Raw genomic sequence first — 6,000 nt, forward strand, 5'->3', positions numbered from 1 at the left:
CTTGAACTAAAATCTTCAGAACCAACATGGAACAAATACCATATGAGACGGGTCTATGCGGCCTCATGAAGGGAGGAAGAAAAGTAGAAGCATTCTTAAGGAAGCCTTGTGTACCACAACACAATACATTTCCACAAAGCTCCTTAGCTGAGGTACAAAGCTTCAATCTTTTCAACCTCTTAACAGAAGCCAAAGTGCTGGAAAACAGGAAAAACTACCATCTCTTAAATTCTTACCCTTGTCTACAAGCCGTCTAACAACGCAAAAAAAAGACTTGCAACTCAAATTACTCCTCTGTAAGTGCCAACAAAGAGCTGAGGTAGTAGAAGCAAACTCCTCAAGCAAAGCAATAGGCTAGGCAGTAAGTAGGATACACTTCTGCTGCATAACACCTGAGGCAGCAGAGAAAGTAATTATGTAACAGAGACAGAGTGGTAAAAGGCCGGGAGGGAAGAGTAGGTGACGATGACATTTCATGTTTCGAAAATACTTCTAGTCCTATATAGCATTTAGCTCAGTACCCACAGAAATTCTTTCTGAAGAGGCAGAAGACACAAATATTTGAGGTGGCAGATGAGGGAGGGCCAATAACATTGATAGACACAAGACAGGAAAGTGAAGGTTATGAGAGGAGGAGGAAACAAGCAGGAAGGAGATTAGAGGAAAAGAACAAACAGGTTGAGATTGCAAAGCAGAAACAGATGTATGTAATAGGCTCAACAATAGGTTAAAATACATCAACATCATTATAATTAGAACTTTATGATGGTGAAGGCGATACTAGTACACTGACTTCTATTTGCTAAACCAATCCTTAGGCAATCAAGGAATCCGACCAGCTGTATGAAATGAGAGACGAGGTGTTTGGGGGGGTTACAAAACAACCTCACCCAGAGATATGACTCGGGTTCCCCCAACAGTGGAGGTTGCCTACAGGCACACGGTAGTGCTAAGCTTGGGCTACTGATGGGTGGGGCCAGCAACAGTTTCTATTAGGGAAAATGTGGATAAGAACAAAATTGGGGGAGCTACCTTCTCTTCCAAAACAAATTAGGCTAAACCATTAACTGATTCCAAAATCAGACTAGCATCCTGTTCCAATTTATCAAGCCACCTTTCCTGAACTGAAGGAGGATCTGAAGACAGAACTACAGTAGAGGAAACAGGAGGTAGAACTGACAGACGGGAGAAGGGAAGGAGAAAGTAGGAATGGGTGAGGAAACCAGAAAGGAAGAGGTAACCAGTTTATGCCTTACTCTAATCAGTTGCCTTCTTAACTATACACAGCCATTTTCTTATTGTAACTAAGGAAATTCATCACATTAGATCACATCCAAAATTTCTCGCACCAAAGGTTAAGGTCACGCTTTTAGCCCCTACAACTGACATGAAATACAAGGCCTATCTATTTCTGATGAATACATCCTGTTTACACACCAATCATTGTGGCAGAACCTAATATTGTTTACAGCTTCCAGATAAGGACATTCCTATCCAACAACTCAAAAAACATTCCAAATTGTGAAAAAGCTCAACAGCCAAAACAGAAAATGCTTAACATCACCAATCATGACAACAGCAAGAAGAATTCTAAGAGCTAAAATATTTGAAACCCACCATGTTTTCCACCATGTGGAAAACAGGTCATGCTGACTGCACCTGACTGGTGTGAAGGCATAAGCAATCTTAAAACAGTACCTAAGGTTCTTATCAAATAATTTTACCAAATTATACATATTTGATGAGATATGTTGTCTCCTGAATTTAATAATAGTTTCATAGCAGATACTAATGGAAATCCATGTCGCAATTGGTGTCAACTTGACTTGCCCCCATTTATGCTTCGTGCTGTCAACACTTTCCTGTGGAGAAGAGTAAGAAGTTAATGACATCCAACTGAGATCTTTTGGCTAACAAGGCATTGTAAAATTTGAGACAGTTTGGCTTCCGAGGTATTATGATGAAATAAAATGTTATAACCAGTCCCCAGCATCTTATACCTAGTCCCATTTTACTAACAGGGGGCCACAAATGGGACATGATCTTTATAGAAATGTTTATCATTACCAGTCTTCTATTAAGGATTTGTATTTGAAACACTGAGTCTTAACTAGAGTAAATGTTAAAGTGAATAAAAATTTGATTTCAGTGCAAATTTCACCAGCTTAAGGTTAGCTGTGCAAATTATAATATACTGCAGAGTCCTGTAGTATCTGGGTTAAAAAGTATTATTATTATGTCTATTTAGGCATGGCTATAGCATCTATGCAACTAGTTCACCACTGCTATGTAATCTGTTAAGGTATATTATCACCAATAAGATCCCACTTTTTTTGTCTTGAATACTTCACGTACTACTGCAATTTTCTAGTAGGCTTTCACATTTTCAGAATACTGACAGAATTTATAAAGTTATTTGTAAGAAGTCACTTAACCCTCTTACGCCGATTGGACGTATTAAACGTCGAGTCAAAATGTCTCCCGTATGCCGATTGGACGTATCATACGTCGGTCTCAAAAAAGTTTTTTAAAAATTCGCGGAAAAATACTTATAGGCCTACCAGCCGAAAACTTTTGTATCACGCGCCTTGGGGGATGCTGGGAGTTCACGGATCAAGGCGTTGTTTTGTTTACAATCGCTACGCAGGCGCGCAAGCGCGAATTTCTTTCTTATCGCACTAAAAAGTATCAGTGACACATCTCGGAAATTATTTCGTCACTTTGACATAATTATTGCACCATTTTAAATTATCCTTTACATGAAGTATTATATATGAAAATGTGCGCAATTTCATGCACAATACAACTAAAAAACAAAAAATACTCATGATTGTAGCTTTTATCAATTTTGAAATATTTTCATATAAATAACGATAAGTGCAAAAATTTCAACCTTCGGTCAACTTTGACTCTACAGAAATGGTCGAGAAACGCAATTGTAAGCTAAAATTCTTATATTATAGTAATATTCAATCATTTGCCTTCATTTTGCAACAAATTGGACGTCCTCTAGCACAATATTTCGATTTATGGTGAATTTATGAAAAACTTTTTCCTTACGTTCGTGCGATAACTCTTCCGATAAATTTTTTCGTGCGATTGTCCTAATGTTTGCACCCTTTTAAATTTGCCGTTACATAAAGTTTTATATATGGAAATGTGCGCAATTTCATGCACAATACAACAAAAGACAACCCATGGTTGTAGCTTTTATCAGTTTTTGAAATATTTTCATATAAATAACGTTAAGTGCAAAAATTTCAACTTTTGGTCAGCTTTGACTCTACCGAAATGGTCGAAAAACGCAATTGTAAGCTAAAACTCTTATATTCTAGTAATATTCAATCATTTACCTTCATTTGCAACGACTTGGAAGTCTCTAGCACAATATTTTGATTTATGGTGAATTTATGAAAAAAAAAAAATTACGTTCGCGCGGTAACTCTTCCGAAAAAATCAGAATTTTTTTGTGCGATTGTCGAAATGTTTGCACCATTTAAAATTAGCTGTTTCATAAAGTTTTATATATGAAAATGTGCGCAATTTCATGTAGAATACAACTAAAAATGATTGAAGGTTGTAGCTTTTCTCTTTTTTCGAAATATTTGCATATAAATCACGATAAATAGAAAAAAAACCACGTTCGGTCAAATTTGACTCTACCGAAATAGTTGAAAAACAAAAAACGCAATTGTAAGCTAAAACTCTTACGGCCTAGTAATATTCCGTCATGTTTCTTCATTTTGAAACAAATTTGAAGTCTCTAAAACAATATTGTGATTTATGGTGAATTTTTGAAAAATATATTTACCTTCACTCCGCGCGCCGATTCGCGGCCGCAAGTCTCCGAAATACGTACATGGCATTATCCTAATATTTGCTCCTTTTCATATTAGCCTTTTTATAGAGTTTCATATATCAAAATGTGCGCAAATTCATGAAGAATACAATAAAAAATAATTGAAGGTTGTAGCTTTTTTCATCTTCGAAATATGTGCATATGAAAAAATATATATATTAAAATTTCGACATTCGGTCAAATTTAACTCGTCCGAAATGGTCGAAATCTGCAATTCTAAATCTAAACTCTTACAGTATCGTAATATTCAATCATTTGTCTTAATTTTGAAACAAATTGGAAGTCTCTAGAACATTATTTAGAATTACGGTGAATTTTTGAAAAAAAAATTTTTTTGCGTCCGCGCGTTACGAATTCGTACATCATTTTGTGATAATATTTTTCCGGTGTTACTTTTATTGTTTTACAATGTATTATATATCAAAATGATCGCAATTTAGTGTACAATACAACGCAAAAAAAAGTAACTGGTTAGCTTTGACCGTTTTCTGCACAGCGTGATTTGAATACAATTATGTATGAATTTTTTTTTTTTCGCTACCATATATCGCATTATTTACATATGATAATGATATTATTTTTCATTTCTGATGGTTGCATTCTAAACTTCAGGCAATGACAAAAAAGGAGCCAAAAATGAACTCTTAATCTTCAAAAGTACGCGCGCTGTAATTTTTTGAAAAAATTATTTTTTCCACTTCCGCGCTCACTCCAAACCAGGCCCGGCATACGGGAGACGTTTTGATTTTTAGGGCTCCGGCTTAAGAGGGTTAATATGATATTGTTATGATACAATAAAGTTTGTTCATACTTACCTGGCAGATATATATATAGCTGTATTCTCCGAAGTCCGACAGAATTTCAAAACTCCCGGCACACGCAGTGGATCGGGTCCAAGGCTGGTAGTATACCCACCCCCGCCCGCTGGGGAGGCGGGCGTAAGGAACCATTCCCATTTTCTGTCAGATTTTCTAGTGCCACTGTCTCCTGAGGGGAGGTGGGTGGGCACTTTGATTATATATATCTGCCAGGTAAGTATGAACAAACTTTATTGTATCATAACAATATCATTTTGTTCATGAATCTTACCTGCCAGATATATATATAGCTGAATCCCACCTTTGGAGGAAGGGGGAGACAGACTCGGATTTGGGAAACAATTTCATATTATGATTGATATTTTGGTTCCTTACCTGTAGCATAGCTGACTTCGTGAGTACCGTCACCCAAGTCTGCTTCTGCTTTACTAGAGACTCCAGCTAGGTAGTGACCTGTGAAGCTGTTGAGTTCTAGAGGATCTGTCAACGGGGGCGTGACCACAATGCAACTAGATCCTACATTATAGACCTCCAATTTCGGGTACTGCATTCCTAGAGGTGCCAGCAAGGACGTGACCTGTGTAGCTGGTGCGCTCTAATTAACTGTCACGGGGAGCGTGACCACAATGTGACAGATCATATAGGTGTTGTTTAGACACCGAATGCTGTTAATGCTTCACTGGAGGTGCCAGCAAGGACGTGACCTATGTAGCTGGTGCGCTCCAGATGATTTGTCAACAGGGGCGTGACCACACTGTGACAAAAACATTTTACCCTACTATGAGGGCGAAGCAAAAGCATTACCACCTGACCTAGCCTATCTGGTTAAACTTCATATAACCAAGGCTAATGGAGGGAAGTCCGCCTAAGGCGGCCTACCCAAGACCATAAAAAACTAAACACCTACATAAACATAATAAAAATAAAAAATAAAAAGAAATAAAATTAAAAAGTCCAAACTAACATATTATTTCCTAAATGATAGGAAGAGTGCTACTCTCTGTCCCCAATATAGTGTCTGCTGCGACATATGGGCCCAAAGAGTAGCAGCTCTCGTATGTAATCCTCACCTCCCGAAGGTATGAGAGGCAAACACTGAATTACTACGCCAAAATATGGCATTCAAGATGTCCATTGAGTGCCATGTTCTTTTGGAAGGCTACCGACGTAGAAATAGCCCTCACTCCATGCGCATTCACCTTCAACACTTTCATATCACTGTCTTGACAGGATGAATGCGCTTCCTTGATGGTGTCCCTCGAGAAAAAAGCCAAAGCATTCTTTGACATTGGTAAACTTGGCTTCCTGACCGAACACCACAAG

The 6,000-nt window shown here is 37.7% G+C and overlaps 1 protein-coding gene across 1 annotated transcript in view; it reads right to left on the reverse strand.

Moving 5' to 3' along the window:
* LOC135226305 (rRNA N6-adenosine-methyltransferase ZCCHC4-like) overlaps positions 1 to 6,000 on the reverse strand; it is a 109,705-nt gene that overhangs the window by 72,020 nt on the left and 31,685 nt on the right. The gene's annotated exons all lie outside the window — the stretch shown is intronic.

The sequence above is a fragment of the Macrobrachium nipponense genome, chromosome 14, assembly GCF_015104395.2.
Source record: "Macrobrachium nipponense isolate FS-2020 chromosome 14, ASM1510439v2, whole genome shotgun sequence".
Taxonomy (NCBI): domain Eukaryota; kingdom Metazoa; phylum Arthropoda; class Malacostraca; order Decapoda; family Palaemonidae; genus Macrobrachium; species Macrobrachium nipponense.